The sequence below is a fragment of the Pelophylax lessonae genome (genome assembly GCF_965119305.1).
Source record: "Pelophylax lessonae genome assembly, chromosome: 10".
Taxonomy (NCBI): domain Eukaryota; kingdom Metazoa; phylum Chordata; class Amphibia; order Anura; family Ranidae; genus Pelophylax; species Pelophylax lessonae.
The window spans coordinates 71,130,046-71,156,793 of NC_138777.1; positions in this window are offsets into that span (position 1 = coordinate 71,130,046).

The following is a 26,748-nucleotide window of genomic DNA, read 5'->3' on the forward strand; positions in this document are numbered from 1 at the left end:
CAGCAATGCCATCGCTGGAAGCGACTTCCTTCTTCACCTGTCTTCCTTCTGGGTCCATGGATTCTGGCTGTGTGACTGGCCGGAAACCTCAATGGCGTCACTCCCGCGCATGCGCAGGGCAGCGGCCATTTACAGGACAGGATTCTGAATAAACTGCCAAACGTCATCACCTGCATTTAGAGTAAATATCTCCTAAACACTGCACGTTTAGGAGATATTTACAGTACCTATAAGTAAGCCTTATTATAGGCACAAGTAAAAGATTTAGGTTTACAACCACTTTAAAAGTAAAAAAAACTTCCAACTACTTGTTCTCCCACCACCTTTCACAGGAGACAGAAGTGGGAGCCATAAATGGGTTTCAAGGCCAGCACCTGCAGGCGTGAAAACCATGGCCTTGTGGGCCAAGAGGGGGCTATCAGGAACAAATTGGTGCCTTACAGAAGAAACTTCCTGAGGACTTTCGGAATTTGTTTGCTTGGTGGGAAAGCGTAGCAGAGGCTGAATGACCAAAAGCATAGATCCCCAGAGACTTGTCCCTTGGGTTTAGGGAAAAATAATCTCTGTTTTTCTGTTTGGGCTGCAAAAAGGTCCAGCTCTGAGAGACCCTCCTGCCGGTAACTTCCGTAAAAATTTTCCAGTTGAGGGACAAATTGTCCTGACATACAGTCAGGTCCAAAAATATATGGAACATCGACAATTCTAATCTTTTTGGTTCTATAATGGATTTGACATGAAACAAACAAGATGTGCTTTAACTGCAGACTTTCAGCTTTAATTTGAGGGTATTTACATCCAAATCAGGTGAACGGTGTAGGAATTACAACAGTTTGTATATGTGCCTCCTACTTTTTAAGGGACCAAAAGTAATGGGACAATTGTTCCATGGCCAGGTGTGTGTTATTCCCCCCATTATCCCATTTACAAGGAGCAGATAAAAAGGTCCAGAGTTAATTTCAAGTGTGCTATTTGCATTTGGAATCTGTTGCTGTCAACTCTCAATATGAGATCCAAAGAGCTGTCACTATCAGTGAAGCAAGCCATCATTAGGCTGAAAAAAAAAACAAAAACCCATCAGAGAGATAGCAAAAACATTGGGTGTGGCCAAATTGACTGTTTGGAACATCCTTAAAAAGAACGAACGCACCGGTGAGCTCAGCAACAGCAAAAGACCCAGAAGACCACGGAAAACAACTGTGGTGGATGACCGAAGAATTCTTTCCCTGGTAAAGAAAAAACAGTGCCCACCATACACAACAGTTGGCCAGATCAAGAACACTCTCCAGGAGGTAGGTGTATGTGTGTCAAAGTCAACAATCAGGAGAAGACTTCACCAGAGTGAATACAGAGGGTTCACCACAAGATGTAAACCATTGGTGAGCCGCAAAAACAGGAAGGCCAGATTAGAGTTTGCCAAACATCATCTAAAAAAAGCCTTCACAGTTCTGGAACATCCTATGGACAGATAAGACCAAGATCAACTTGTACCAGAGTGATGGGAAGAGGAGAGTATGGAGAAGGAAAGGAACTGCTCATGATCCAAAGCATACCACCTCATCAGTGAAGCATGGTGGTGGTAGTGTCATGGCGTGGGCATGTATGGCTGCCAATGGAACTGGTTCTCTTGTATTTATTGATGCGACTGCTGACAAAAGCAGCGGGATGAATTCTGAAGTGTTTCGGGCAATATTTATCTGCTCATTCAGCCAAATGCTCCAGAACTCATTGGATGGCGATTCACAGTGCAGATGGACAATGACCCGAAGCATACTGCGAAAGCAACCAAAGAGATTAAGGGAAAGAAGTGGAATGTTATGCAATGGCCAAGTCAATCACCTGACCTGAATACGAATGAGCATGCATTTCACTTGCTGAAGATAAAACTGAAGGGAAAATGCCCCAAGAACAAGCAAGAACTGAAGACAGTTGCAGTAGAGGCCTGGCAGAGCATCACCAGGGATCAAACGCAGCGTCTGGTGATGTCTTTGCTTTCCAGACTTCAGGCTGTAATTGACTGCAAAGGATATGCAACCAAGTATTAAAAAGTGAAAGTTTGATTTATGATTGTCAATCTGTCCCATTACTTTTGGTCCCTTAAAAAGTGGGAGGCACATATACAAACTGTTGTAATTCCTACACCGTTCACTTGATTTGGATGTAAATGCCCTCAAATTAAAGCTGAAAGCTTGCAGTTAAAGCGCATCTTGTTTGTTTAATTTCAAATCCATTGTGGTGGTGTATGAATCCAAAAAGATTTGAATTTTGTCGATGTCTCAATATTTATGTACCGGACTGTACCTGGAAGCAGCGGAGGTAGTCTTTAAAAACAAATCTGAATCCTTTTCAGATAAAAGTGCTAAAAAATGGAGGCTAAATTCGCCACGGCCCAAGGTAGAATCTTTTGGGCTATGAACTGCAAGGTCTGACTTCTTGTACCCCCCTTTGTTGAGGTACGCTACTATTACAATGTTGTCAGATTGAATCTGCAGATGGTGTCCTCTGACCTCTGCCTGAAAAACCTCTAAGGCTCTCTGCACTGCCAGAAGCTCTTAGATTTGATGATGCTCTTTCTTCCATCGTGGACCATACTCCCTTAGCTATCTCGTTTCAAAGATGGGCTCCCCATCCAAAAGAGCTTGCATCCGTTGTCATTTCCTGAGATATTGGAATGACTCATTCCAGCCCCCTGGTAAGGTGAAGTGACGACCTCCCCCACCACAGGGTTCCCTTTACTGGAGGGAATTCATACCTTAAAGCGGTTGTAAACTCAATTAAAAAAAAAAAAAAAAACCTGCAAGACAAAGGCATAATGAGCTAGTATGCATCGCATACTAGCCCATTATGTGTAACTTACCTTAAAACGAAGCCCCGACACGGACCCCCGGACATCGCTGCGGGCGCTGCCATGGTCCCTCGTCGTCTCTTCCGGGTTCGGCGGCTCCCGGGTTAGATACCCCCCCCCCCCACACCTCTGCCTCTTTGTGGCCAGTCCAATGTTTCTTGGGTATGGCCGCCTCCTCATGCAGACCCTGCTGTTGGGAGTCAGGCTTTTTTTCTTTCCTGGGAACGACGTCTTTCTGTCAGCCGTACTTTCCAGAGCTTCTTGTAACCCGGAGCAAAAGAGATGGTTGCCTGTAAGGGGAAGACTACACAAGCGCAACTTGGACGAGTCTCCTGACCAGGTTTTAAGCCAGAGACTTCTTCTGGCCGAATTAACCAAAGCCGAGGTCCTAGCTGCCATTCGGACTGTTTCAGCAGAGGAATCAGCTAAAAAAACCTACCGCCCGGAAAAGAAGTGGGAAAGATTTAATGATCTGATCCCTTGGTGCCCCGGCAGACAGGAGAGTCTGTCAAGATTTCTGGCTACACAAGTAGATGCTAAGGACGGTTTTAGACCAGTACTGGATGCCTCCCAGACCCTGTGCAACAAGATATCCCCTATATTATCCATGGTGTCTTTAAGCGTACCAATATCATCAAAGGCTAGATTCATATTCTTGGAAATTTTTTGAAAGAGGTGCGTCCAACTTAGGATACTTGTTCCACGGCTGCGCCGTGTCATCGAAAGGAGACAACCTTTTCAGGTTGCTGGAAAACAAAAAAAAAATGTTTCCTTTCAGGATTCTCCCATTCTAATCCAATTGTATCCAGAAGGGAGCTGTGCACAGGAAAAGCCCTGGTCTTCTTATGTATTCCCCCATACATATCATGCTTTGATAATTGAACCTTCTCTTCAATTTCAAGTGCAACAGACAGCCTTTAACAAATCATCAACATCTTCTAGTGACAACTTGTACCTGACGGATTCCCTATTCTAATGCTAGCCATACACTAGCCGAAAAATCGTTTGAAAATTTGTCATTTGGTCCATTCAATCGTTTACCGTTTTTCGTCCAGTTAACGGGCACAAATAGAAAATTGTTCAAAGCTGAAAAATCGAAGGAACAGTTTGGAAAATTCTGCCGAACTAACGATAAATCGAAAGGTTAAGTGTTTCTAGCCTGTACTGTTTGCACTAGGCATATGTGACAAAATGAATGAAAAACTGATTCATTCATGTCCATTGAACGATTTATCGTTCAAAATTTGGTCATTACATGATGGCACAACTGTCTGCTCTCACGGCCGAGTGTTCGTTTTTCGAAAAATGAGTTTAAATGATTTTTCGGCTAGTGTATGGCTAGCATTAGGCTCTTCCCCCAGTGAGGAATGGGGAGACGCAGACTCCTCTCTTGGATCCTCACAACCCACACCCTGCGGCGGAGCTCCAGCCACAGTCCTATCAGAGGACTGACTGAGTTAACTCTGCATTTTGCCAATAAGGGCCTTAAAGGAAATAAATGTAGAGGAAAGCTCATTTCCAACTAAAGTGAGCATTTTTTGAGAGGCTATAGTTGGGTCATCCTTCACTAAACTGTCTATGCACGAGGGGCAGACCACTTACTCCACGAAGAGCTCAGCTTTTCCCTGAAATTTGAACATTTCCTTTTGGGTGGTTGCATCTGGACCTTGTCTGGAGCCCTTGTCTGCAAACATATAAAAGAAAAACCTAGTTTAAGAAAACAGACCATCCAGGTCTCCAAACACCCCAGTAGCAGGAGAAGGGAAAGGTGCCCCTTCACCAAGTCCAACACAGCAATGATGGAGGAGAAAAAGCCCCACAGGATATGCAAGAGGTAAGAATCCCCAGGCTTACCTGAGAGGTGTTGGCGCAGGAGCCTGCGTCCGCTGCCTAAGCAGTAGCTGCAGAGGAATTCATCCTGCTCTTTACTGTGTTCCACAGCCTCTGCTGGGTGCCACAAACACCAGCCGCCTCCTTTCCGCGCTTTAAGGAGACAGGAACCAGCGTCTCCGGTGCTCGCTGATGTCACCCGTGAAGGGAAATTACCTTCACCACTTCCTTGGGCAAAGGTGGAAGGCAGGAGCTGTGCACAGGAAACCCCCTTTTTAATCTGCAAACACTCTCCTTCCCCTGCACAGCCAGCCATGCTGCCTGCAAGGATGCGGCCACTGGGTGGGACAGAGGATCCCTCTTGCTTCCCCGGATGCCACCAGCTGTCTTGGCCCTCCCCAGGCACTTGGGGGCAGGAGAAAAGCAGCCACCACTAATCTGCAGGTTTGAGGTATCTTACTGGGCAGGAGAGGTCCATGTAGGATTATTTCCAAAGTCTCCAAAGGACAGGCCATGAGACCCAAAAACCAGGTACCAGGAAACAGGTTACCCCCGTACGGAGGAAACACCAATACTGAAGGGAGAGGGCTAAAGGACCGCCTTTTATCTGGTGGGGTTAACGCGTTTCCTGTCCTGGTGGGAGGAGCCCTAGGTCTCATGGGCTGTCCTGGAAGACGACTTGAGAAAAAACATGTCTAATGTAATATGCATAGGTGTGTCAAGTTCTTGGGCTTTAATTCAACATAAAAATGTACTTTAGCCATCAAAATTAACATTCAAGCTCTTACCCACCTAGCAATAACACTTTAGACGTGCCAATCGTTTTTTTCTGCAAAAAAGCTGCTGCTCCTGAATATGTTGGCAGTGGGGGTTTATTGTGCCTCTAAACGCCAAGGTGTGCACAGACACATGCACTAAAGCATAACATGCAGGGGCCTTTAGAGGAGGAAAAAGTCACCAGACACCCAACGTCCAGTGCGCACGAGGCCTTAAAGTGATATTAAAGGCTTAACAAACATGCCAATGGCTCCCACTGCTGTCTTAGCCAAGGAGAGGCTCTCGAGCACATCACTGGATCCCATTGACGCTCAGGTAGGTTTTTTTTACCATCACCCATACAACGCACGAAGGAAAAAAAAAAAATCTTGAGCCTTAAGAACAACACTTTAACTTCAAGACCTGGCATATTTCTGACATTTCTGTTTACAAGTAAAATCAAGCAGCATCTTAATCCACACACCCAGGGGCGGGGGTGGCATGGCAGACATCCCAACCTGCAAAAACTAATTTCAGAAAGGTGGCAAACTCATTGACAATCCCCCCAATTCAACACAACTAGAGGATGATCAAATGAAATGCAATCAGCATACAGGGGTTTACTTCTTCTGCAATATTAAAGGAACACTAACCACCATGACCACTTCAGTGATTTGAAATGGTCATGGTGGAGGTAGGAGTCAGAAACACTGCACATGCTGGGATATTAACAATTATGTGCTGGAGGCTAGTTATACCCCTAGCACATGTGATTTATTGCTGGCTGGTACTGCTGGCTGCTCTGAGAGGCACCAACAGAGTGATGAGTGGAGCTGGAGGAAGCATGCAAAGCCAAGGCTTCCTGTATCTCTCCTCTCACAGGCAGAGTGCATCTGATATCACTCCGCCTGTGACAGTACGTAGCCGGAACTATACAGGAAGCATCAGCTCCATTCTAACAGCCCGGAGCCAGAACATCGCATGGCACCTGGGGGGTGTCAGGGAGCCACAGACCGCATTCGGGAGACTCCCACACCTCGCAGGAGAATTGGGATGCCTGGCATGGGGAGAGGACACCTGCCGCAGTGTAGACCTGGCGCCTGGGGTTTGTTGAGCCCTGCTTTAACATTTTAATGGTTAACTGTTATAGCATAGGTCTTGTGCTAGATATATTGCTGTCGCTTCGACAATCATGACGATACTCCACATATGCGTTTTGAACACTGTTTACAATTGAAGCGTGACTTATATAGGCATTTGCTTTGGTGCTCTGCCATGGAGGGATGGGGCGCTTTAAAAAAAAATTTTTTTTTTTTACCCTGTCCCTTTGCAATAAAAATGATCAGAAATTTTTTTTTTTTTAGTCAGAAGGAATGTAAACATCCCTTGTGACAGTAATAGGCAGTGACAGTACTCTTTATGAAAGGATCTGAGGTCTTGAAGACCCAAAACTCCTCCTCTGTACTTCAAAATATCCAAAACGCCAAAATCAGCGGTTTTAAATACTTTTGATTTTTTTTAAAAACTGGCGGCGTTGGCTGCCGAGTAAAGCGGAAGGGTCGTTGTTTCCAGGTTACTACATCAGAGACCTGGTGAAACCAGATTCTGGCTTTGTTCGGGTCTCCAGCCAGCCAGCGGACGTGACGGCTGGTGGCTCAGGGTTACCGATACGACGGGAGACCCAGGCGGAGTAGGGGGGAGGGGGACTTAGCCACATGGGTTGTTTAACAAGTAGGCCGACCCGTCTGCTCTACAAAAGCTGCAGACATTACCCTGGTACAAATATTTGAAGCAGAATGATATACAGGTTTGGATTTTGCAGCAAGTGATTAAAGTGGCTGTAAACCTGAGACACGAAATATGAACAAAGTATATCTGTCTATATTATATATTGTGTACTTGGCTCAGCCCAGGGCACCAAGCCCTAGTTCACACTGATGAATGCGGGAAACAAGATTCACTGCGTTTCCTTGCATAGCAATCGCGCAGCGTCCATCCAATCTGCTGCAGGTGTCAATGTTAGATTAACGTCACCCCAAAGCGGATCGAAAAATGCAGTGCGATTGCCAGAATCACACCAAATGGGTGTTTATACCCATGCAATGCAATTCAGGTGCAGCAAAATATACAGTGCATCCGGAAGTATTCACACCACTTCACTTTTCTCCACATTTTGCCATGTTAAAGCCTTATTCCAAAATGTATTAAATGTATCATTTTCCTCACAATTCTACAAACAATACCCCATAATGACAACGTGAAAAAAAAAAGTTTGTTTGAAATCCTTCGCAAATTTATAATTAACAAAAAAAAAAAAAAAAACATATCCAATGTACATATGTATTTACAGCCTTTTCCATGACACTCAAAATTGAGCTTTGTGCATCCTGATTCCACTGATCATCCTCGGTCCCCTTTCACATGGGCTTTCCAATCAGGTTTGCCTGTCAGTTTTTCCAAGCGGACCAGATCGAATGCTCAATGCTCCCCTATGGGGCAGCGGATGTCAGCAGTGACATTCGCCGATACCCGCTGCTATCCTATCCGTGAAATCCAGATGGATAGTAACCTTATTTTCCATCCGTCTGGAGGATCGGATGAAATCGGACAGGCGGCCCATTTTCATCCAATCTCCCATAGAGGAGAGCGGGGCTCCGACAGGTCCCATCACTGCACAGTAAGCGGAGACTGATCTGTCATCTGCCTTCTCAGCAAGGATTGGCAGGTCAATCCTCCACTGAGCAAAGCCGAGTCCGCTGGGCGGAAAGCCCATGTTAAAGGACCCTTGAGATGTTTCTACAACTTGGAGTCCACCTGTGGTAAATTCAGTTGGACATTTTTTTGGAAAGGCACACCTGTCTATACAAGGTCCCACAATTAGTGCAGGTAAGAGCACAAACCAAGACATGAAGTCCAAGGAACTGTCTGTAGACACCCGGGATATGATTGTAGGGAGGCACAGATCTGTGGGAAGGGTACAAAAAATTTCTGCAGCATTAAATGTCCCAAAGAGCACAGTGGCCTCCATCATCTGTAAATGGAAGGTTAGAACCACCAGGACTATTCCTCAAGCGGGCCACCTGGACAAACTGAGCAATCGGGGTAGAAGGGCCTTAGTCAGGGAGTTGACTAAGAACCTGATGACATGAGCTCCAGCATTTCTCTGTGGTGAGAGGAGAACCTTCCAGAAGAACCACCATCTCTACAGTACTCCACCAATCAGGCCTGTATGGCAGAGTGGTCAGATGGAATCCATTCCTCAGTAAAAGGCACGACAGCCCACTTGGAGTTTGCTAAAAGGCACCTGAAGGACTGACCATGAGAAACAAAATGATCTGGTCTGAAGAAACAAAGATTGAACTCTTTGGCCCGAATGGCAAGAAGTAATCTCTGGAGGAAACCAACACTGCTCATCACCTGACCAATACCATCCCTACAGTGAAGCATGGTGGTGGCAGCATCATGCTGTGTAGATATTTTTTAGCAGCACAAACTGGGAGACTAGTCAGGGTGGAGGGAAAGATAAATGCAGATTTGATGAAAACCTGCTCCAAGGTGTTTGACCTCAGACTGGGGGGAAGGTTCATCTTCTAAAAGGACAACAACCTTAGCACACAGCTAAGATAAAGAAGCGGCTACAGGACAACTCTGAATGTTGAGTCATCTAGCCAGAGTCCAGACTTGAACCCAATTAAACATCGCTGGAGAGATCTGAAAATGGCTGTGAACCGATGCTCTCCATCCAACCTGATGGAGCTTGAGAGGTCCTGCAAAGAAAAATAGGAGAAATTGCCTAAAAATAGATGTGCCAAGCTTGTAGCATTATACTCAAAAAGACTTGAGGCTGTAATTGGTGCCAAAGGTGCTTCAACAAAGTATTGAGCAAAGGCTTTGAATACTTATGTACATGGGATTTTTTTTATTTTAACAAATTTGCAAAGAGGTCAATCAAACTTCTTTCACGTCATTACGGGGCATTGTTTGTAGACTTTTGAAGAAAATAATGAATTAAAGCGGTTGTATACTGCAAAAAAAAAAACAAAAAAAAAAAAAAAAAAAAAAGGACAAACCCTGCAAGACAAAGGCATAATGAGCTAGCATGCATCACATACTAGCGCTTTATGAAATACCTTAGAACGAAGCCCCGACACGGATGCCCGGACACCACTGCGGGAGCTGTCATGTTCCCTCTGCGTCTCTTCCGGGTTCGGCGTCTCCAGCGCTGTGTGTGGCCGAGGCCGCAATGACGTCACTTTCCGGCAAGTAGCCAGCAGGGAACTCTGACCTTCAGAGCGCATGCGCCACTAGAGTCAGCATGCAAGGCAAATATCTCCTAAACCGTGCAGGTTTAGTAGATTATATTAATTGTACCTACAGGTAAGCCTTATTATAGGGTTACCTGTAGGTAAAAGTAAAAAAATTGAGTATACTACCGCTTTAATCAGTTTTAGAATAAGGCTGTATAATAAAAAGTGGAGCGCTGTGAATACTTTGCAGATGCACTGATCGCATGTGATGTGCACAGGAACGTGGGGGCGACATCACATGTGGTGTTCTACACACACTATTGTAAACAAAGGCTAAGTATAACTTCTGTCTGCTGCTTCCTTCATCTGCTATCAGCATAAGTCACTTCTAACAACTTTTCCTGACACCAAGAAAAATTGTGACAGGGGGAAGAGACCTCCAGCAAATTGACAGCCTCAGCTCTATTCCTGTGTACAGGGGGGTGTGTCTCACTTCCCTCCAATCAGCTCTCAGAGCTCTGCAGTGTGTCACTTCAAGCAGAGTTCCACCCTGGGAAAGTTTTTTTAATAAGAATACCCCCGGGACAGTCAGGGCTAGTGCATTCCACAATAGCTAGCCTCTGATCTGTCCCGGGTTGCACTTACCTTTTAGAAGAAATACTTACCTTGAAAATGTCTTCTCCAGCGCTGCCATCTCAGGTGTGGGCAGCTTGAAGCCAGCGCGATCCTCTTCTGTGTCCTCTTCCGTCTTCTTCAGTCCCACGATGCACTGCACCGGCCCCGCCGTCACTTCCGGTGCCGCAGCGTCATCCCTGAATGCCCAGAAGCTGTTTAGCAAGGTATGACGGCGCCTGCACCGGAACTGACGCCGGGGCCGGTGCAGGCGCATTGATTCCTGGGAGCGATGACGTTCAGCTTCCAGGAATCATTGCAAAGCCAGGAAGTGACAAATCACCGTGGTCGCCGAGGGGAGGAAGAGGAAGTAAGGTAAGTATATTTTCTTCTAAACCAGGTAAGTAAAAAAAAAAAAAAAATTGCGATTATCCATGTTTTTCAGGTGACCCGGAGCAAGAAGATGAAGGTAAGTAAAATTTTAGGGTGGAACTCCGCTTTCAGCTCTGCGCTCCCTTTTTTTCTGACAGCTCAGATAAACTTTATAAAATTCTTCACTTTAAAGCGGAGTTCCACCCTGGTTATACATTTTTTAATAAAAATACCCCCGGGACAGTCAGGGCTAGTACATTCCACAATGGATAGCCTCTGATCTGTCCCGGGTTGCACTTACCTTTTGGGAGAAATACTTACCTTGAAAAAGTCTTGTCCAGCGCTGCCATCTCAGGTGTGGGCAGCTTGAAGCCAGCGCGATCCTCTTCTGCGTCCTCTTCTGCGTCCTCTTCGGTCCCACGATGCACTGCACCGGCCCCGACGTCACTTCCGGTGCGTGCACGTTATCCCTCCACAGCTTCTGGGCTATTTGTCTTTCAGGTGCCCCGGAGCAAGAAGATGAAGGGAAGTATAATTTTAGGGTGGAACTCCGCTTTCAGCTCTGCACTCCCTTTTTTTCCTGACAGCTCAGATAAACTTTATAAAATTCTTTACTTTAAAATGGTTGTAGAAAAGAGAAGACTGCAGATACACAGATACAACTTGTGAAGGATTGGTTCCCTGTGTATCACCATGAAACCAGTCACCTCGCAGGGTATATGAAAGGGTTAACAACCACTCTTTATATTTTAGCCACCCCAGAATAGCCTTTTATATCACTTCAATGGAATTCTTCTCAATGGGACAAATAAAAAAAGACCAGACAGGTTTAACCCTTTACTACTCTAGGCCAAAAAAAAGTCAGTTTTATCTTTAGATCTACTTTAAGCTGAAGTCCTGCAGTAACCTGGCAGCAGCTTTATTCTGATTGGCTGCCAGCAGTGAGGACAGGCAGTTCTTTGTCAGACTTGATCAATGAAGGCCCCCATGAGAAGAAGCAGGCCCCCTGTACAGCACAGGTGTGAGAGGCCCGGGGGGAGCAGAGTACAAGGGCCCGGGGGGGAGCAGAGTACATGGACTAGGCCGGGTGACCTGTGACCCAGCAGGAGGTCTCCCTCCCCTTCCCTGAGGTAAGGCCTAGCACTGCTCCCACACACAGGGGATGGCTGCGTTAGAGGAAACACTCCCCTCCCTTCCCTTCCCAGCACCACTATCGAAACCGAGTCCTGCGCCCCTCACAGGACAACTTCCACGGCCTGCACAGCGCCCGCTGAGAACAGGCCGCCGGCCGTCGGAGCCAGCACCCCCCACCTCCGCGGCCCACCACTCACACGTCACCACCCCACAGTATTACCTGATATCGGGAAACAACCCAATCCAGTCAGGCGGGAAAATTGCTCAGCACTATAAGCGACTTTTCAAGATGGTGGACATATCAACTCTTCCAAACCTCCCCCTCCTCCTTCAGGAGAAGCCTACAGCCAATCAGCAAACACGTAAGGCCTTCGTTTTACCATGTAGAGAGCTGATTGGGTGACACGGTTGTCATCCTCTAAAACCCGCCTTATTGTGTACCCAGCTCGGCTCGCGGTTGGACGGCCCGGCCGTCCGTCAAGAAAGTTGCGTTACCAAAAAGTACCGCCTCGGGATTGGTTGAACTTCGACGGAGTGCAACTTCAACTCTGCCAATGGACGACTGGGGCTGGCGCAGCTACAGCCTCCTAGGCCTTAGCAACAAACTTGCGTCACACGGATTGACATTTAGAGGAGCCAATGGGCGAGCGAGATTCGGGACGTTTGTCCAGTGAGCGCCCAGCGGTCGGCTGTGGCTGTAGACGAATGGAAATCGACGGGAGGGCGGGACTATGGCTGGCTGTTTCGGGGCAGAAGTAAAGGGGGATGGTGAGGGTCGTTTCATCGCCGCTTGAATGGTCGCTGTGGGAGAACGCTTTATTCTTCGTGAGGCCGGGCAGCCGGAGACTCCTGTGACGTTATCGGTACACTGTGATTGTAATAAAGCTTTATGGTCACTATGGAGCGAAATGACGTCTGTGTTCTATTATTATAAACTCATACTCCATTCCTCCTTAGAAAAAGGAAACTAAAAACAATAACAAAGTGTATATGAGGTATGCTGTGATCTGATTGGTCTAACCCATTTATCCTGTGTGCGGGGAATTAGCTCAGATGGTAGAGCGCTCGCTTAGCATGCGAGAGGTAGCGGGATCGATGCCCGCATTCTCCAAGTCTTTTCTTCCACTTTTTTTTTTAGGGTTTGTGTTTTTTACATTTATAATTAAAAAAAAAAAAAACCTTCCTAAATGCAGTGTTCGCTATTTCCTATTCATGTAACAATTACTTTTTTTAGATTAACCTCTTGCAGTCCAGGCCAGTTTTGTTAAAATCAGCATATTTTGCTAGATTACTTAGAACCCCCGAACATTATATGTTTTCCCGAAAAGCACAGGCCCTGGAGAATAAAATGGTGGCTGTTGCAATTTTTTTTATGTCACTTAATATTTTGCAGCCATTTCCCAAACACAAATTTTCAGGAAATGAAATATACCCCCAAAGCAGCATTAACCACTTTACCACCGGAGGATTTTGCTGTCTTACGTCCAGGCCACTTTTTGCGATTTGGCACTGTGCGACTTTAACTGACAATTGCGCAGTCATGCCACGCCGTACTCAAACAAAATTTACGTCCTTTTTTTCCCACAAACAGAGCTTTCTTTTGGTGGTATTTGATCACCTGTACGATTTTCATTTTTTGCGATATTAATAAAAAAAAGGCGACAATTGTGAAAAAATAACAATATTTTTCTACTTTGACAGTTAAAAAATATCCAATATATTCAATTTTTGTCATATATTTAGGCCAAAATGTATTTAGCTACATGTCTTTGACAAAAAAAATTCTCAATGAGCGTATTTTTAACCGCTTTATGACCAGAAGGTTTTACCCCATTCCTGACCAGGCCATATTTTGCGATTCGGCACTGCATTACTTTAACGGACAATTGCGCGGTCGTGCAAAGCTGTACCCAAATTAAATTTATGTCCTTTTTTTCCCCACAAACAGAGCTTTCTTTTGGTGGATTTTTACTTTTTGCGCTATGAACAAAAAAAGAGCGATCATTTTGAAAAAATAACAATATTTTTCACATTTTTTTATATGAAATTCCCCCAAAAAAATGTAAAAATCAAAATTTTTTATAATTTTAGGCCAATTTGTTTTCTGCTACATATTTTCGGTAAAAAAATCGCAATAAGCATATTTTGATTGGTTTGCACAAACGTTATTGCGTTTACTAACTAAGGGAAAGATTTCTGTCATTTTTGGTGGGTTTTTTTTAACGAGTAATGGCGGCGATCTGCAATTTTTTTTTTTGCGGGACTGCGACATTGCGGTGGACAGATCGGACCCTTGACTGACATTTTTGACACTTTTGGGGGTACCAGTGACATTATTACAGTAATAAGTGCTATACATATGCACTGTTACTGTAAAAATGACACTGGCAGGGAAGGGGTTAATTTTTATTGGAGAGGGAGGGGTTAATGTATGCCTGGTGCTTACTAACGTGTGTGGGGGGAGGTGACTGAGTGACACAGGGACAGATCGCAGGTTCAGCTATGCTGAACCCTGCAATCTGACCCTGCCTGTCACTTAGGAGATCCGCCCGCTTTGTTTACACAAGCGGGTGGATCTCCAAACTCGATTCCCCGACGATCGGGGAAGAGCAGCTCCTCCCCTGGCCCGACTCCCGCTGTAACTGAATACAGCGGGAGCGAGCCTCCGGCAGCGCGCGCTCCGCCGAGAGAGGGGAATGTCTGGTGACTTAGGTCTACGTCGCCAGACGATAACGAGCCACTCTGCCGCAGTACAGTCAACGTGACTGGTCGGCAAGTGGTTAAAGAGGTTGTAAACCTCCGATTTTTTTTTTTTTTTTTTAAAACGAACACCTGAAAGAAAAACACATAATGAGCTAGTATGCATCGCATAGAAATACTTACCTAAGAACGAAGCCCCCGCAGTGCCGACCGCTTACCTGTCCATGGGCGACATGTTCTGTCGCCCTTCTTCCGGGTTTGAGGCATCCGACCATCTGATTGGCTGGAGCCGCGATGACGTCACTCCAGCACATGCGCGCGGCAGCCGACGGTAACGGCACAGGGCTTTGAAGGAACGGCACGAGCAGCCGTTCCTTCAGAGCGCATGCGCCAGTGATGTCACTGGCTGCATGCAAAATAAATATCTCTTAAACGGTGCATGTTTAGGAGGTATTTACAGTACCTATAGGTAAGCCTTAATATAAGAGGTTGTAGAGGAGGGTTTACTTCCTCTTCAAACCTTAAAGCAAAAATGTATTATATTGCAGCTTAAAGTGATTGTAAAGGCAAATGAAAAAAATAATAATAATAACAAACATGATTATACTCACTTGCCCTGTGCAATTCCATTGCACAAAGCGGCCGCAAACCTCCTCTTTTTGGGTCCCCCGTTGAAGCTCCTGGCCCCTCCCCTGTGTCCCCATACGAAGCCGCTGCCCATGGGGGCACTTGTGCGTGTGCGTGCACAGGAGCTCTGCTGCTGCGTCCATTGACCCAGACAGCGGGAATCGGCCCTGCCCCGCTCCCTTGTCGCTTCGATTGACAGCAGCCGGGGGCCAATGGCTCTCATGGCCCCGGCAAAGCCAGGGAGACCTGGAAGTGAGGGGAGAGAAGAGCTGCAGACGTGCACAGCGCTGGATCGAATGAGAGCTCAGGTAGGTAAAAGGCTGAGGGGGGATGCTGATCCCCTAACATTTTTTACCTTAATGCAAGGAATTCATTAGGTAAAAAAATGTTTAGGCTTTTCAACCAATTAACAATTCTTAGATGTGATGGCTGCATTCGTTTCCTTTTTAGGCTTTCTTTCGCCCTCCCTCTGGGCGTTGATTGACAATGCCCAGAGGGAGGGCGAAACGCAGCGTCTAGCGAGGCAGAGAGCGTACAACGTAATTTCGGGTCGGTGGAACGCACGCTGCAGGAGCAGCAACCACCGGACCGCACAGTGCCACTTTATTCTGTTACATTGTAAGTGCAATATATATTTTTTTTGGATTTAATAAATTCTACAAAACGTATTTCACCATGGCGAGCCTTATTTCCTTTTGTTGCTGGGGGGGAAATACAGCCAGCAGTGTATTCCAGCAGCCTCCGGCAGTGTGGCATAGGGCCAGCATTTTTGGACTATCGGGCTTGGAAAAAACACTGGAAGGGCAAAGCATCTGTACATAAGGCTTTTTATGCACAGTGCTCCCGTGAGTAGGGACACTTAGGCTCCGTTTCCACTACCACGGCTATGAAGTCGTGCTACTTCTAGCGCGACTTCGTAGTGAAAGTTGTTTGCGGCTTTCAGTGCGACTTGTCCCTCATTATAGAGGAAAGTCGCACTGAAGTCGGCCCAAAAGTAGTGCACGAACTACTTTTGAAGTCGCCGCAACTTAAGTCGCGGCAGTGAAAACGGGCCGAATTGAAGTCAATGGCTTTTAAATTGCTGTGCGACTTGACATGTGTCAAGTCGCACAGCAAGTCGCAATAGTGGAAACGAAGCCTTAGGGGGAGCACCAGAACCTTGTACGCAGTGGAGCACCTTTATAACACTGTCACTTCATGAATTGTGTACACCAAACTGAAGGACATTTGTTTTGTTATATGGACTAATTGCACTGATATTGGGGGTATACATTGTGTTTAGTTTTTTTTTTAAATTCAATAAAGTGTATTTTTAAAAAAACAAATTGCGTTAAAAAAATCTGCTGCGCAAATACTTTGTGACATAAAAAATTCCAACGATCGCCATTGTATTTCCTATGGTGTCTGCTAAAAATATATAATATTTTGGGGTTATAAGTAACTTTCTAGCAAAAAATACTGATTTAAACTTGTAAACAAAAAGTACCATAAAAAGGCTTGGTCTTCAAGTGGTTAAAGTGATTGTAAAATCTATTTCTTTTTTGTTTTTTAAATAACAAACATGTTAAACACTTAGCTGCTCTGTGCAATAGTTTTGCATGGGGCAGCCCCGATCCTCCTCTTCTGGCACGAGGTTTCTCCTCTTCTCCGTGTGCCACCATGGGTAGCCACCCATGTGGCACACGTCCATTGACACATCTGCTTCCTGATCATAGAATTTGATTGACAGCAGCAGAAGCCAATGACTCCCACTGCTACTAATCTGCACTCTAAGCAGGGAGAGAGTGGAAAGAGCCGCAGCTCTTGTGCACAGTGCTGGATTGAGATGGGGTTTGGGTATATATGGAAAGGGGGGGGGGGGGTTTACCTTAATGCAGAGAATGTATTAAAGAGAAGGTAAACCCCCTCTTTTTACTTGTACCAAAGGTAAGCCTATAATAAGGCTTATCTGTAGGTACTGTGAATATCTCCTAAACTTGCACAGTTCAGGAGATATTCAAAGTGCATGCAGCTGATAACGTCATCGGCGCACGCGGTCTGATGGTCCTTACTGTGCCGGACCTTCAGAGTCTGTGCCACAAGCAGACAGCTCCCGCGCTCACGTGCAGGAGTTACGTCATTGTGGCTCTGGCCACTCCCAGTGCTGGAGCCCGCGAACCTGGCAATAACGCCCGGGAAGATGTCAGCCGTCTCAGCGGTGTGTGGGCAACGCTGAGACAGCTTCGTTCTAAAGTAAGCTTATCCCTGCATTACATTTGGCAGGCAATACCGCAGCAAAACGCAACCCTTCTAATTGAATAGGGTGATGCTGCATGTAATGTTGCTGCATGGTTGGGCAGCATTTATAAGATTAAAACAGGTGGTGAGGAGGCAACATATTGCCTCCTCACCACATGTCACATGTCTCTGAAGAGTAATCTACCACAGACCACTTTTCAAGGGGATGCAAGTGTAGCACCCTTGTCCTAAACAGGGCTGCTAATAAATGTAGTTGTGCTAGGTGGTAGCTAGCCTGGGTAAGTTGTAGTCTTTGTGATCATTAGATTTTCCTCCTAAGCCTGGTTTAGCTTTGGGTTCTCCCTTTTGTGAATAGGTGGCACTGTTACCTTTGGCATTAGTGTGAATAATTACAATGAGTCTAGGTTAAGGATTTGTATACTTTTCTCAGCTAGTCATACTGTTTGCTGAACATGCTGGGGAAGGGGTTTATTTGGAGGAAGTCAGTTTGATCTGGGTCCTTTTCCACCCAGAAAGGTGTGTGAGGTGCAGCTGCTGCTAGGTGGGCCTAAAGGCCTAAAGCCTCGTACACACGCAACTAATTTCCGCCGTCCGTCTTTTGTCCAGAGTGGTGTCTGTTGGTTGGAATGTGCTCTAGACTGCACACGAATTTTCCCGCACGACAGAATTCTACTTCAGAAGTGATGTCATGTGTTGGATTGCTTTCTTTGTGTTTTTTCATCTCTGAGCATGCCTAGTCTTGCTCATAAGATTTTTCCCCATCAAAATCTGTACTGACTGCACGAAAATCGGACGTGTTTTGACGGTCGACAAAAATTTTATAGCCTGCACACCAGGATTTTTTTGGCCGAAAAGTCGGAGTCGGTTGTCGAGAGCACCATACTAACAAGCCAAAAATCGGCAGATCGGTCGTCGGACGAAAATTCCCGGCCGAATTTCGACTCGTGTGTACGGGCCTTAAAGGTCTAACCATCCGCTCAAGGTTCTGCAAGGGAGAGCCTGTGTTCTGCCGAAAACTCCAACTTGCCGAGAACTCCAATGACGTTACTTCCGGTGAGTGTACACCAGGAATAATTGGAGATTTCGACCACTTAGTGTTTTCACAGAACACCAGCAGCCTTTACACTCTGGTACACGCTATAATAATAGTCCGCCTGCTAGTTGTCGCCACCTTGGAGGCGGCCATGTTTTTGGCTACTAGTGGGCGGACAAACAATGTCCACTCATTATAGCGTGTACAGGAGTGTTAACGCTGCTGCCTGTTCTGTGAAAACACCAAGTTGTTAAAAGCTCCAATTATTCATGATGTACAGTCACCGGAAGTGACCTGATTGGAGTTTTCTGAAGAGCACCTGCTCATTACCTGGAGGCAATGCTGAGACGAATGGAGTTCTGAGGAAGTACCAGAGGTGACTCTTCATGAGCCGTGGACTATGAAGTGGCTGGGAAAACTTTAAAGAGAATTTGGTATGATGCTGTGAGTTGAGTTTTGTTGCTATAGGAGACAGCTTATGCTACGAAGTACAGATTGCTGGTTTCAGCTTAACCACTTGCCGACCACCCACAGTAATATTACTGTGGCAGAGCAGCTCCCCTGCATCCAGTCATGTAGTACTACATGACTGGAGTGCATGCGCTCGCCGCCGGAAACCGCGCTTCCAATGTGTTTAGACACAGTGGGAGGCGGGTCACGATCGCCGCCTCCCTCCCACGATCGTGCGGGAAACGGAGAGAAGACCCGCCTGCTTATGTAAACAAAGCAGGCGGATCTTCTGTGAGACAGGCAGGGACAGATTAGCAGTTTCAGCTAAACTGAAACTGCAATCTGTCTGTGCCTGTCACAGAACCCCCCCCCCCCCACACACACACACACAGTTAGTAAACATATAGGCATACATTAACCCCTTTGATCACCCACAAGGTTAACCCCTTCCCTGCCAATGGCATTATTACAGTAACAGTGCATATTTTTAGCACTGATTACTGTAGTAATGTCACTGGTACCCCCAAAAGTGTCAAAAATGTCAGTCAGGGGTCCGATCTGTCTGCCGCAATGTCGCAGTCCTGCTAAAAATCGCAGATCGCCACCATTACTAGTAAAAAAAAAACAATAAAAAATTACATAAATCTTTCCCGTAGTTAGTAGACGTGATAACTTTTGCGCAAACCAATCAAAATATGCTTATTGCAATTTTTTTTACCAAAAATATGTAGCAAAAAACAAATTGGCCTAAAATGTTAAAAAACTTTGATATTTAAATGTTTTTTTGGGAATGTCCTATAGCAGAATGTGAAAAATATTGTTTTTTTTTTTACAATTGTCGCTCTTTTTTTGTTTATAGCGCAAAAAATAAAAATAGCACAGGTGATTAAATACCACCAAAATAAAGCTCTATTTGTGGGAAAAAGGGCGTAAATTTAGTTTGGGTACAGCATCGCACGACCGCACAATTGTCCGTTACGTTAAGTAACGCAGTGCCTAATCGCAAAATAGGGCCTGGTCAGGAAGGGGGTAAAACCTTCCAGGGGTGAAGTGGTTAAAGGCTCTTTTTCCTGTACTGCTGTCTACCTTTTCCACATATTTGTCTGGCCCTTCTTGTCTCTGGGGGTCTCCACCAGGCCTCTGGAGGTTGGGGGGGGGGGGGGGCGCTACACAAGAACTGCTGCATGTGTAAGGCTGGGTTCACACATATGCAAATTGGATGTGTCTTTCGCATTACAGGAGATTGTGACCTGCTCTCAATGGAGCCGGTTCACACAGTTCCAGGGCTGCCGGGGTCCGCGTTTAAAAAGGGTCTGTGTGTCTTTGGTTTCAGATTCAGGTGCAAATTTAGCCAAAAATTCGGACCTGATTTTCACCTAAATTGGTGAACAGGGACGCACCGGATCCCATGCTGTGAACAGTGGATGCAGCATATGTGAACCCGGCCTAAACCTAGCCTCAGTTTCCAGAGACTACATATCCCATGGCACCTTGCTACCTAGTGATTTTAAGTAGTCTTCAGCTTCAGGTATGAGATATATATACCTACCGTATATACTCGAGTATAAGCCGACCCGGATATAAGCCGAGGCACCTAATTTTACCACAAAAAAGTGGGAAAACTTATTGACTGGAGTATAAGCCTAGGGTGGGAAATGCAGCAGCTACTGGACCCAACTGGACTACCACGAGACACAAAACATGGACTGCGGGCATGGTGCAGGGGCTGCAGGCTTGGTGAAGGAGATGCAGGGCTGTGAGCATGTTACAGGGGATGGTACAGGCATGGAACAGGAGATGGTTCAGGCATGGCACAGGTGATGGTACAGGCATAGCACAGGTGATGGTACATGTATGGCACAAGAGATGGTACAGGCATGGCACAGGTGATGGTACAGGAGATGGAACACAGGCATGGCACAGATGATGGTACACGGGCATGGCACAGATTGTACAGTAGATGGTACACAGGTATGGCACGGGTGATGGTACACAGGCATGGCACAGATTGTACAGGAGATGGTACACAGGCATGGCACAGGTTGGTACACAGCCATGGCACAGATTGTACAGGAGATGGTACACAGGCATGGCACAGATTGTACAGGAGATTCAGTGCTGGGGGCATGGTACAGGAGAATGTCCTGTACCATGCCTGCAGCACTGCATAAGGAAATGCAGGGGCTGTAGAGGAGTCTCACTTACCTGTCGGTGAGGCGCCTTACATTTAAAAATGGTGCCGCCCGGCGCCAACACATTACTGCGCATGCGCTGCTGATGCTCAGAAAAGCCCGTACACATTCGGCTATTCCCGGGCAGGCAGCGGTGACGTGTTGGCGCCGGGCGGCGCCATTTCTAAAAGGTAAGTCAGACAGTGACTCGAGTATAAGACGAGGGGGGCTTTTTCAGCATAAAAAAACATGCAGAAAAAGTCAGCTTATACTCAAGTATATACGGTATATTGTTCTAAGCAGGACCAGTGTAAGTATGCAATAAGATCATACCTGAAGTTCAGCTTTAAAATCATGTATTAAAATGTTAAAGGGTTAGTTCACCTTTACCAGAAAAACTGCCTGTGAAGGTAATGGGCATCTATATGTAGCACTGTCCCCGGAAGGCCTGCTGAATAGTGACTTGGCGGGCTCCCCTGATTACCACCACACGGTTACCTTGAGATATAGTCCTTTAATCCCTCCTTGCTCCCTATGGCTCGTCAAACAAATAAACAGTCTAGGGGTGTTGGGGGTTTTTTTGTGTTTATTTGTAATTGGGATAGGAGAAGGGAAAAGTGGGATACTCCAGCTGAACTATTCACATTGGTTGAGGACTTCTATCTTCAAGGCTTCTATGTCAATTGGAAACAGCTAGGCTGCTTAATCCACACTGCCACAAGTGTAGAAAGGGTTAAGTCTCTTGCGCTCTTTACTTTCTGACAAGATGACTTGGTGGATGATAAATTATCTTAAGGACACTCTCACTAGCATCCCTTTCAACCGACACCCGTCCACTGACTATCCTAGGAATAGAGGTTGCCCCCCTCAGGTCAGGCCCCTTGACACAAGATTCCGTACTCACTGTACTGCAGAGACAGATCCTCCAGTGTCTCTCCTCTCAGTCAGCTTCTCTGGACCTCTGGGTTCAGTTCCTCACTGCTACTCTCCAGGCCCTCAGGACGACCCCCTGAGGCTGCATGGCACCTCTACAGAGGAGGAGGCAGCTGCCCCCCTCCCTCCGGGATTTCGAGATCCAGGCGAAAGACCTCGAGCATATGTGGTCCTGGCTTTTATACAGTATCCCAACATGCACCAAGGCACTTTCCCTCTGCCAATCAATCATCAGAAATGTATCAAAAGCCCATGCACCCATTTGTCAGGTTTCCTTCCATTGTCCAATATGCCTTCCTATTGAACCAGTGTGAAATACCCTCTAGACAGAATGAGTTGCATCCTGAGCACAATGAGCAGACCTCACTAACAGACCCTGCTCTCTGGTAGGCAAAGAATAATATAGATTTACCTGCAGCTCTTCTGGTAAGCAGACAGGGCTCAAACTATACTTTCTCTCTAGCACCTACCTAGGAGGGTGCTACGTGTAGGTAAAAACAAACTGTGCAGCTTTGACAGGACAGGGGAAGATTTCACCTAAAAGAAGGAGAATCAGCATAAGGAAGAAATCATACTAACTCTAGGTTATGTCCTTTGTGCTGATTTTTATGTTTTTGAATTTAGCTAAACTTAGGCTTTAAAGATTTGTCTCAAGCCAGACAGCATATGGAAGAGAAAAGGAGATGCTCATAAAAGTTCTGGGTGTGAAAGTGAAAGAAAAGGAGAAGTTCATGTGCACAATGGAGATTGAGACTTCCTATTGTGACTTTCTATGGTGGTGCAGGAAAAAGAGGAGGAGAAAGGAGCGTCAGCGGGGGACCCAAGAAGAGGAGGATCCGGGCCACTCTGTACGATTCAATTCCAGAGAGCAGGTAAGTATAACATATTTATTATTTTAAAAAAATCCTTTACAATCACTTTAAAAAGTCCCCTTTCTGCCACCGGCCCCCTGGTGAACAAATAGGGCCCTGGTAGTTTTTTTTTTAAATTGCTGCAGACTCTTTCAGCAGTTTCAGCTGGGTTAATGTTTTCTTCCCTGAAAACTGACCTTACAGGGGGCACTGTTGCTTTGGATTAGTGTACATTTGTGTGGTCCCTTAAATAGTGATCTGCGGTGGATTGCTTTTCACGGGGTCTGTGACAGGCGTTGAGAAAATGTTATACTGCGCCCTTACCACTTGATTTAACCCCTAAAAACCTGCACCACTGTGCTGCAACTGCATGCATTGTACGCAATTGGGGGGCAGAACAATACCGTAGAATGGGTTGCATTCAGCAGATGAATGCGACAGAGGGATTCATTTTGCCATGCCCACATGCAAAGAATCAGCTGTAGTATGTGTATACCACTATCTGTTGCCTTTGCCTGTGTGTTACCCCCTCCTAACCCTTGCACTCTGTATGTTACCTACTCTTAACCCCTGTTCTGTATGTGTTACCTGCTCCTAATCCCTCCACTCTGTACATTACCCACCCCTGACCCCTGTACTCTGTACATTACCCACACCTGACCCCTGTACTCTGTACATTACCCACCCCTGACCCCTGTCCTCTGTACATTATCCACCCCTGACCCCTGTGCTCTGTACATTACCCACCCCTGATCCCTGTGCTCTGTACATTACCCACCCTTGATCCCTGTGCTCTGTACATTACCCACCCCTGACCCCTGGACTCTGTACATTACCCACCCTTGAACCATGTACTCTGTACATTACCCACCCCTGATCCCTGTACTCTGTACATTACCCACCCCTGATCCCTGTACTTTGTACATTACCCACCCTGACCCCTGGACTCTGTACATTACCCACCCCTGACCCCTGTCCTCTGTACATTACCCACCCCTGACCCCTTTTTGCGCTATAAACAAAAAAAAAGAGCGACCATTTTGAACAAATAACAATATTTTTCAAATTTTTTTATATGAAATTCCCCCCCAAAAAAATGTAAAAATCAAAATTTTTTAACATTTTAGGTCAATTTCTTTTCTGCTACATATTTTTGGTAAAAAAAAAATCGCAATAAGCGTATTTTGATTGGTTTGCGCAAAAGTTATTGCATTTACTAACTAAGGGAAAGATTTCTGTCATTTTTTTTTTTTTTAACGAGTAATGGCGGCGATCTGCGATTTTTTTTTTTGCGGGACTGCGACATTGTGGCGGACAGATCGGAGATCGGACCCTTGACTGACATTTTTGACACTTTTGGGGGTACCAGTGACACTACTACAGTAATCAGTGCTATAAATATGCACTGTTACTGTAAAAATGACACTGGCAGGGAAGGGGTTAATTTTATTGGAGAGGGAGGGGTTAATGTATGCCTGGTGCTTACTGACGTGTGTGGGGGGAGGTGACTGAGTGGCACAAGGACAGATCGCATGTTCAGCTATGCTGAAACCCTGCAATCTGACCCTGCCTGTCACTTAGGAGATCTGCCCGCTTTGTTTACACAAGCGGGCGGATCTCCAGACTCGATTCCCCGACGATCGGGGAAGAGCAGCGGCGATCGCCGCTGCTCCTCCCCTGGCCCGAATCCCGCTCTGACTGAATACAGCGGGAGCGAGCCTCCGGCGGCGCACGCGCGCCGCCGAAGAGGGGGCGTGTCTGCCGACGTAGTTCTACGTCGTCAGACCTACAAGAGTCACTTTGCCGCAGTAGAGCTCTAGTGAGCAGACGGCAAGTGGTTAAGGGCCACCCTGCCACAGTATATGTAAATGGGGCAGTCCTTAAATGGTTAAATATGAAATATTTCGTGTTTTCTGTTTGTGGTGCTCAGATACAGTTGAGTTCCTCTTTAACATAAAACAGTTCTACATGTGTGATACTTGTACTTTACGTTGTATTTTATAAGCAGCCTTACAGTTTTTTGTAGTGAAAGGGATCACTTCTCTATATTCCTATCCAAAAGTTTACTGATTGCTAGCAACCACAATCAAATACCAAACTTCCTTTAGAATCTGATTATGACATACATATCAAATCATGCCAACTAAAAGGACATGAAAAAAATATTTTATGTTTTGATAGATGCAATTTCCTGTAGAGGGATTATAGCACATGTGTAATAGGCTGTTTACAATAAGGGTTTGTTTATCTGGTTGCTAACTCATCCTATTAGATCATTGTTATTGGCTTGCTGTTGCTTGGTTACCTTTCAAAGTTTGTAGACTGTTGTCATGGTAAACTATGATATTGCAAGTGTGAGGTTCATGTTCCACTATCAGTGCACCAGTTTTTGGCTCGGAAAATGTCATTTATACTTTTTCCACTTTTTCTGCCATAACTATTTTTTTTTTTTTAACGAGGTCCAATAATATTTATCCAAATTAGGAATGCCTCTATTTAGTTAAGCACTAGGTAAAAGAGGAATGACCGTGCAATATCTTTCTAAACAGGTACAATGAATCGTTTTCTCAGATTGCATTATATCATTCATTTTTTCAGAATCTAAACTTTTTTCCAATTTGAAGCTTAAGTTTAAGGGCTTTTGCACATGATACTGCTGTTTGAGCGTCTACTTTTTCCAAGCTTTTTTTTTGTATGTATATGTGTGTATTTATGTATGCGTTCATATTCTTGCATTCTTGTTCTGTACAACATGTAAATGACCATTTGCATGCATTAAGCGTAAGTTTCTAAACCAAAACGTAGATTTTTCTAGTTTTTTTTTTTTTACTAAAGAATGCACGGCACTTGCATAGGCACATTAGAATTATGGGTTGTATTTGAGCTCAGTACAACAAAAAAAAAAAAAGCTGCGTGAAAGAGGCCTTAGATTGTAGGGTTCTGTGAGCAAGGCCCTTGTAACTCTATTTTTCGGACAGAAGCATGACAGCATACACGTATGGGTATATCAGGACTGATAATACTATATAAATGAGTCGCCTCCCCCAAGGCGGCATTCTCTTTTTGTTCCTCAAATGCTCAACCGGTTATTACTATGGAAAGAAGATTTTCTATTTTTGCCCTCACCTTGCCTGGTTCATCTGGCCAGCCGTACAGGTTCAGCCTCTCCTGTGTCAAAGTTCCCTCAGTTTGGGTGTAATCACTGGGGCACTGGGGGTAGCATACTGGTCTCTGGAGACAGGCAAGTAATGCCTTCGGGGACATGGGTTTCTCTCTTCTTCTTCCTGGCTTTCCATGGCTGTAAGGTTCCCTTAGGCTGCTGGGGTCACGGATGCGCTGTTTTGGGGTGAAATTCCAGGCAGACAGCAGAGAGACAACCGACATGGCGGCTGCACAGTTCCAAAATGGCTTTTAGTGACTTCTGGCGGCCGTGCTACAGACTACCCTATCCAAAATGGCGCCCGGCAGACTTCTGGTCGGCAGAGGTGCACCAAGATGGCCCCGGGTGACTTCTGGTTCGTCATTGGCGGCCGGGAGGCTCTGGGAGATGCTCAGGCAGCAATTGGGGGACACCTGGAGAGTGGGCAGGACCCCCTCTCCCCCCCTTTATAGTAGGGGATACGAAACAAGCCAGGTACACAAGACAGGAGAAGGTGCAAGCAGCAGAGGCCAGGTAAGGGGAGAGGATCCAGGGTTGCTAGGTAGTATGAAATGTGTGGTACGCAGGTTGTAAGAATGTTCGTTGTTTGAACAGATTGTGCCTGTCTTGTGCCCTTTCTGTTCAGAGCTCATATGGAGGTAAGACATTTCCTATTGATTACATGCAGGAGTGGAGATAGTATGCTTAGTACAACCTTTTGTTGCAGATTCTTAAAGGCATACCATGAGCTCTCCCAGAGACCAGCCAGCCACACAATATAAGGTGAGGGAAAGGTAAGTAGGTATTATTTCC